The 8874-nt window shown below is 41.6% G+C and overlaps 1 protein-coding gene across 5 annotated transcripts in view; it reads left to right on the top strand.

Annotated features, from left to right (window-relative positions):
- patj (PATJ crumbs cell polarity complex component) overlaps positions 1 to 8874 on the top strand; it is a 155741-nt gene that overhangs the window by 108238 nt on the left and 38629 nt on the right. The window lies entirely within an intron of this gene.

The raw sequence follows: 8874 nt of genomic DNA, 5'->3' as shown, positions 1-8874 counted from the left end.
ACCTGTCAGCACCTCATCAGATCAGATAGATGTCAGATATTTAAAAACAACAGAGACAAATGGATTCTCACTGGAAATCTCACTGTTCAAACCTGTTTTTTCAGATTTTCTGTGTTTCCACTCATGTTTTATTACAAACTGAAAATGCAAATAAAAAGATGTGGATGGAAACAGTAAAGTGACAGAGAGAAGCAGCACCAGTGATAATTTAGTCATCCTGTTGTCTTCGCTGTGTTTCTGTAAACATCTATTACACATCCGTCCGTCCTGCAGAGGGATTCTCCTCCTCTCTCGCTCTTCCTGAGGTTTCTGACATTTTTCCCCCGTTAAAGGTTTTTTTAGGTGTTTTTTTCTTTTCTGGATGGAAGGTCAAAGGTCAGAGGATGTTGTATTTCTGTACAGATTGTAAAGCTTCACCTCGTGAGGCAGATGGATTATGTGAGATCACAAGATCACACAAGAATCCATCTCGTCAAGCTTGTGACCGAAACACTTGGCGTCGTAGATCTACTGGCAGCTACAGACGGGTGACAAACTGGCTGAATGGACGGTCTGCTCGCCAGAATAACACGTTGGCACTGTTGAATATCTACGTTTCTTATTACATGTGTAACACGTATCATCTCAACATTTCTACAGTGACGTAGTTCACATGTGATCTATATGAGTTGATCTTTCCGGTATAGGAGGAGGAGGAGCAGGTGGACGGTTAGTAAGAGACCACCTCGAAACCGAAACCGATGTCTGCTTCCTGTTTCAACCGACTAAAGCAGGTGTTTTTAGTGAGACGTCGGCCATTTCTATTTTTATTTGAACCCAAACCATGATCTTTCCCCTAACCCTAACCAGACCTTAACCACAGTGTTGTCACATCATAAAACATCATTATTCAAAGGGTAGAAATGTTAATATTCTGTTTGTAATGTTGATATGATATGTATATCATGTGTTGAGACGTATATATTTCTGTGGTTTGCAGAAACGTTTTCTTCTGGTGACTGGGTCTGAACAGTGAGGGGGTCTGGGGACTCTGTTATGCTGGCATGGTTTGGGTCCACTTGTCCCCTTAGAGGGAAGAGTCACTGCTAATCAATACAATATCAATCAATAGTTGTGAGTGATCAGCTTTCTAATATGATGAAACATGTCTATCCTGATGGGAGTGGTCTCTTCCAGGATGGTTTGATGTGAATCATATGTTACGACCTTCACAGTCACCAGATCTCAACCCAGCTGTTAGACAGCGCTCTCCACCACCATCATCATCATCATCATCACAACACCACATGAGGAAGATCTTTATGAAGCATGATGTTCCTCAGCAGACTGGAGTTCTTCTGGAGGGATGAACACTGTTCACCAACCGCTGAGAACATTTAAACTGACTTTCAGGAAACAGACAGAGACGCTCGGCTACAAACGACGACTTTCCTCAAACTTCAAAGTCTAAATTAAAAACCCGCTGATGTGATCTGAGAGAAAGCTTCGGCTGCGGCGTCAAACCGTCACGCGGCTCTCGCTTTTAAGTCGCCGCCGGATCAGGAAGTTGATGAAACCCAACAGGAGGAGACAGCTCGACACTTTCAAGATGAATCCTTTGAGACGGGAGAGAAGATGAGGACGAGGGGGAATCTCTGCAGCAGAAGATTAAACTCTCCTGGCCCTCCTCCTCCTCCTCCTCCTCCTCTTCCTCCTCCTCCTCCTCCTCCTCTTCCTGAGCTTTCTGTGTCTGTGGTTGATATGCAGCTTTGAGGTGAGCAGCAGGTGTGGTGTATTTTAACCGAGCTGGTCTCATTAAGGCCGGGTTAGCCGCTCTGTCAGACAGGATTTAGACTGCAGGCTGGACAGGAAGCTGCTGCGCGGAGGAGACGACACGACAGTTTATCCTCCTCTTATCTTCAGAGAAACAATCTGCCGTTTCACCTGCTGCTGCGTAATAAAGACGAGACTGTAAACAGCATCGCAGATTAACAGGAAACAAACAAGAAAACACAAAAGATAAAATATAGAGAAGAATCCAGGTGAATGTGTTTAATCTCCGTCTGCAGCTCTGATTGTTCATGTTCGAGTTTCCAGCGTGAGAAGCAGATTATGGATCTGTTGAACAGCTCCATCAGCTTCCTGTCAGCATTAAAAACATTTAACCTGCAGCAGAAAAACCATTTTCTTCTCAATATAAGTACTGAGATACTTAAAGCTCCCAACAGTTTGTACATCTCATCCTTTAGCTGCTGGAAACATGAACAGCTGTGTCTGGTCAACAGTGATATTCAGTGAATTCCTGGATATTAAATGTTCATCTGCAGTAATATTTGTTGTTACAGTGCACTGCAGTAGCATCACATGACATGCTTAATCAAGGTTATGAAAGCCAGAACAAAACTTTCCACTCACATCTCGGGATGTTTGACTTGAAAGAGAACTTATTCTACTTCTAATTAACTATTCTAATTATCTGTTAACTCCCGCTGTTCTTTCATCTGTTCTATCCGGGGATGTCTCTCATGTTTCTAGGACTCACTCTGTATTGAGAGTGTTGTGTCAGACTGATTTTTATTTGTGGTATTTTAACTGTGAGCTCTCCTTCGTGCCTCCCGGTACATGTAGAGCTGTTGCAGCCGACGCCGCACAAACCAACGTTGGAGGTTTGTCATGTGCGGTGGCCCCCGGGCGCTCCCCCGCCGGCTGAGCTGCTGACATCATCTGGAGGAGCAACATGAGGCTCCCTGCTGGCACCGAGGCCGCAGACCTCACACACCAGGTCAGCAGCTCCTCCGACAGTCGTGCAGTTGTGTAGTGATCGCCCCGGTGCATATAGAGCCGTTTTCTCTCCTACTCTGTGAGCTCACGCTGTTTGTTGCGGCTCAGATGCAGCCGAAGCTGCACAAACCAACGTTGGAGGTTTGTCGTGTGCAGTGGCCCCCGGGCGCTCCACCGCCGGCTGAGCTGCTGACATCATCAGGAGGAGCAACATGACGCTCCCTGCTGGCATCGAGGCCGCGGACCTCACGCAGCAGGTCAACAGCGTCTACACTCCTCCGACAGTCGTGCAGCGATCGTCCAGCTGCAGACTGAGGTGGGGCGTCTGCTGGCTTGGCTGCAGGGCGCTTTAACCTGCGATCAGTTTGGAAATGAGCTGCGTTTCATGGAAATTTAAAGATGAATTCACAGAGAGCAAGTTGTCCTTCACAGTTTTATTGCAGTAAACCAGTTCCCAGTTTGCAGGCTGAAGAGATACTGTATGAAGTTTAGTGTCAGTATTTGTGCATACAGGATGCAATCATCCCATATTTGTCACCGTAACAGGTTTTTAATTAATTCATCGTATCTCTAGGGAGTTTCTCTCAGTTAATCCTTATCTTTCCTCCCTGGACTTTCCCTCTCTACCTCTGTGACCGAGTCTCACAGCTGACCTTTGATGGCACCTGTTGGGAACATTTTAACCTGGGAAACAGAGAAGAAACAGTCTTACAACATGCGTTTGACTATCAGGCAGTAAAACATAATCTTAAGACAATAACATGAAGATATAAGTTTCCATTTCACTGCAGTCAGTGGAACCGCTGTTAATGTCCACTGAGGACTGATAGAAAACTGAGCCGATTCATGTAAAAGAGCAACAGCCAATGAGGAAAGTCCAACACTCGGCCAGCCAACCAATGGTTTCAAATCAGGCTGTATTAAAGATGTTCACACCAAACGCTGAGACCAGAGAGATGAGCAGACGACCAACGGGACTTTATTTCATCTCTCCTTCAACTTCACACCTATTTATACCAAAAGCAGACGTGACTTCCTGCCTGTGTGTTTTTGGCACTTTCGTGAGAAAAATGATCACTTGGACTTTGACCAATGGGTGTAGATGTCTCTGCACCATTGGGACATTTCTTAATTTCTGCTGTGTGTGTGTGTGGTGTACTTTGCTGCCCCCTTTACTAATATTTCCAGGTGTCTCCTGTTTGTCTGGTGGCCTAATGCTTTTTGGATGGATCAATGACCGGCGAAGGTCAAGTCGATCTTATAAAAGTTTTGCCTTCCCAGAGATTGTAACCAGAACTTTCGAAAACAATCTCCTTTAAATCAGATTGTTTTCGCCTGTCCATTGGTGTTGTGCAACCTTTAGTGTTTTGTGTATTACTTAGTATGATTCCACACACTCATCATATTTTCGCTTCTACATGTTCTGACTTCATCACTCAGTCAGTCGGTCAGTCTGGCTCTGCTGTTGCGTCCAGCCAAGAACAGACTTTTAGTTCCTTTTTTAATAAATGTGGCTTTTCTACTTGGTCATAAAGAGGTTTGTACCGTTCTGACTGTAGTCTGAGATCTCCAACAGTTCGCAGGTCATTGTTGTGCCTAATTTAACCATTTAACCCGCAGTGACACCCGCAGTGTGTTTCCAGTTGTTCTCTGTGTAAAAGTCGTATAAAGTCTTTTGTGTCTCCAGAAGGAGCTGATGATGTCATTGATGATGTCACTTGAGTCAATGTCAGTTGAGGCGATGAAGACTGTAGAGTGTAGAGTTAGAGAGACGTGAGGTTAGCAGCTCCAGGCTACTAGCATTAGCCGCTACTAGCATCACACACCATAATCTGTTACAGGTGCATTGTGGGAAGAGAAGAAAAGAATGTGTGAAATAGAAAAGATGACATCTCTGCTTCTGCTGCATCAATTTACAGCTTTTTTGTAAAAAAATGTCCATCATAAGTCTGATGGTGTCAAATCATAAATCTGTTTAGGAAGCACATCAGAAACAAACCAAAACACCAAACTAAAGGACTTCAAAATAAAACCAAATCAAAAGATGTTCACTCATCCTGTAAACAGAACCTGTCTCTAATGTTTGAGGTCTAAAAGACTGATATGAGCTCAGGAAACCAGAATCAAGGTTGAGAGTTTGTGAAAGCAGCTCGTTAGTGCTCTGAACTTTGACATGAATATTTAAAGCTGCTGTGAAGTTAATTCAATAAGAGACAAACCGAGAGACGGCAGCAGACTGCAGAGTCAGGAGGGAGGATTTACTGACAGAGTGACTCGTTCCAGGATGAGAGTCAGACGTCAGACAGCAGCGATCAGCTGGAGAACAGCGTGTATGTCGGTTGTGTATCTGATGCAGTCACATGACGCAGATGGAAACCAGATAAACGAGGCGTCATGCAGATTTTTGCAACTGCAAGAACATCAGATCAGAGTCAGAGAGAGGATCAAATATTAATGAGGATCATCTTCTGCTTCACTGTGAAGATGATTAAACAGGTAAAGATTCATTTATGCTTAAAAAAGCAACAAAAAACATAAATAACATAAAAGTAACGGCAGAAAACACAAAAAAATACAAACGAGTCCTGAAGTTTAAAAGGAAAAATCTCATGTTGAAGGTAAAATACTCAAAAAAACAACAAATACAGAGTCTCCATTTTAACTTAATCCACTGTTATTAATCACTGTTAGTAGATTAATAACTGTATTTATATGTAAGTATAAATCTATTTATCAAATTACCAAAATGTTTAAAAAAAGAAACAAACTGCAGCATCTTGAAGACCTGAAGACAAACAGCTGAGCAGCTGTAATTGTAATGGGGAAATTGCTGATCACTCAATAAACACACAAAGAGAACATTGTCAGGTTATGAAATAATGTGATCAAATAATACAATCAGAAGTATAATGCATCATCATTCTGGAGACAAAGATAACACCTAGCTATCTTTTCTTTGTCTGAAAGGTTAACCAGTCCCTTAAATACTGCTCGTACAGAATTTAAGACATCTGTTTACTAACCTTACAGGTCAGCAACCCTCAGATAGAAACATAAGTCAAAAGTTCAGCTAACCTAGGGACAGTCTTTCTTCACGACCATATATGACAGTACATAAGTATGCACCAAGTAGCATCACAAAATAACATCCCTACTATATTAAATTAAGGGCAAACCACACTATCCTCTAAAGCTGATCAGTTTTACACATAAACATCTACATAACTACAGTTTATCTTATCACTGGCTCAGGTAAAGGTATAACAGAATAAACTTAACTGTTAGACACACAACTGCCTCATCTTACACAGCAAGGAACTAAGTTTAGAATAGACACAGCACACAAACTAACACTAAACTGAACTTAAACACTGTCTGAAACATGTATGAAATACATCAAATGATAACCTGTTATTCAGTTTTCTTTTACATAATTATTACAAAAATATATTTTTAGTATTTGTCAATCAAATCAGAATCTTAGAAGATAAAAAGGTTTGGTTCACTTTGTGAAATACAACATTAATATAAATAAGAATAAACCATCAGGATGTTTGTCGTCTGTTTAAACGTTTACATCCTCCGTCTGACAAACGCAGACAGATGAGCGTCGGCGAGCGGAGAGACGTCGCTAAAGACCGCTGTCTTCACGCTGACTGATGGGCCGTGTGTGTGTGTGTCAGAGCGCCAGGATGAAGTGAAGGCTCATGGGACGCCCGCATGTCAACACGCCACATAAATCACAGTCACAACAAGACGTTACGTCTGTGACTGACGGAGAGACGACTCATTTCTGCTCTGAGGCTGAAAAACTTCCGTCTCATCACTTCTACATTAATGTTAATGGACTAATTAATACTTAAAAAGGACTAAAAAATACTGTTTGTGTAAAAATAAATGACGCATATTTACTTAATAGGTTTTAAATACATGTTGGATTAAGATTTATATAGAATAAAACTATTTAATTCAACAAAAAGACCAAAAAGACGAAGAAACACTGTTTTTTATCAAGATGTAAAAATGTTTGAGTGACACTGAAGCAAAGATGATTAATAGAATTAAAAATGTATTAATCATTAATCTAATATGCGTCAGTACAGTTTAAGGATTTAAGGAAAGCAACAACATTTGAGACGACATGAAGAAGTTTAACATGTTTATGTATTTGATTCATTTATTTTTATCCAGTGGATGAAACATTAGGAACATCTTTCAGTACAATACCGTCAACAACCATCAAATACATCCAATAATAATCATAAAGTAGAATATTCAGCTGTCTGACAGCGTCAACAAACACTGAAATGTCAGAAGATCAGCTGTGAGGATCATGAATGTCTGAACACAGTTTCATGTCGATCAAGTAAACAATATTTATCGCCAAATAAACAATAAATTATAAATCAGACGAAGGCAGTTAGAGGCCAGATCACATCTCTAAATGAGGATCCAACCAGATGAACCTGCAGACATGTGGTTTGATCATGTGACTCCAGAACGACACACAGCAGCGTTTTCTAATCTGGCGTCTCTATCAGCAGGATGACATCATCTGTCTGTGTTTTATAAAACCTTTAAACACGTCACTGTTAATCAATAATGATGTTTAATGATGTGACTCAGGTCTGGTTGGGTTTAAAGATGATGGTTTGGGGTTAAAATGATCACTTTGTTAAGGTTAGAGAAACATGTGGTGGGTGAAAGTCACTACTTCCTTAAAGTTAGACCACCTTCGTTGTCATGGCAACAATAATAACCATGGGATAGAGCCTCCATCCACCCTATATATATATATATATATATATACGTCATCTGAACTGCTCCACCTCACAGTTACTACGACCGCTAGATGGCAGCTGTCACTCAAACCAATTATAGCTGGTTTTCCAGTGACTGACATTACGACCACACACACTGCAGAGAATCATCAGTGACTCTGCAGCTCCTCTCGGCTTTACGGAGCTTTATAGTGAGTTTCAGCTCATTGTTTATCTGTCCGGCTGTAACTTTACTGTTCTGGTTCACTCTCAGCGTCTCATAGTGTCGTTTTGGGCCGCAGCAGGCAGCTGTTTTCAGAGAAAAAGCTGTAAAAAGCCGCTGTTCACTACCTGCTCAGCACCAAACAACAAACAGACACAGTTAGCTGTAGACTAGCTGGTGAACATAGTGGAGCATTTAGCAGCTAAAGAGCCAGATATTTCCCTCAGGAGCTGGTAGAGAGTAAAGACAGAGCTAAAAGAGAGTGAATATTGGACAGAAACACGACTCCACATGAATGATGATGTTGCTCCGTAACTGCTGGATGTGGAAACAAGTTCAACATATCAGCTTAAAGCTGCTGATGAGTCAGTGTTGTTAGTTAATGCAGGTTTAAAACAATCAGAGAACAAGATCAGAGACTTTATTGTGTTGTTTTTGGATCTGAATATCTGTGTGTGCTGATCAGTTTCTTCAACAACGTTTAATCTTCTAGCCGTCGAGTGATTTCAGCATCCAGCCTGTTTAGCCGGCGGGTTCGAGCGTCGACATCCGTCACACCTGACAGCTGCTGCGTCGCTGCCGGGTCACAAACCTGCAGGAAGGAGCAGACTGTTGACGGCTCCGACGGCATTTTTAAACACGAGTTCTGGTCCTGATATGAACCGGGTTCGACATCTGACGCCCTCCAGCTGTTCAGTTATCACAACAACATGACTGAAAATGTGAAACGTGAAGGAGGGATATCTCAGACTCACCTGTGCAGCAAACGGAAACCACATTTCTCACAATTTTGGTTTTTACATATTTGAGGTTTTCACCAGATTGTGTCAAAGTGAAGACGACTGCACATTAAACTAATGATTTTATTATACGATCAGTGTTTTGACCACTCTTGATCTTTCTTTCCTGGACCTCAAAACGTGCGTCAGTGTATTTGGTCCTTCAGTGAACAAATGTGGAATTTAACTTCTGCTTTAATGGAAGTATTTCACTTTTGCAAGCATGAAGACTCTTTTCTTTCAACTAATAGTATCTCAGGAAAACCTTCTATTATATACATTTATATACAGTACTGTGCACAAGTTTTAGGCAGTAAAAGTAAAGTGAAGATGCTTTCATGAATAGTTGTTA

This window comes from Thunnus thynnus, chromosome 8, assembly GCF_963924715.1.
Source record: "Thunnus thynnus chromosome 8, fThuThy2.1, whole genome shotgun sequence".
Lineage (NCBI taxonomy): Eukaryota > Metazoa > Chordata > Actinopteri > Scombriformes > Scombridae > Thunnus > Thunnus thynnus.
Note: the sequence above shows the minus strand (reverse complement) of the source record. Positions and strands in the feature narration are given on the sequence as shown.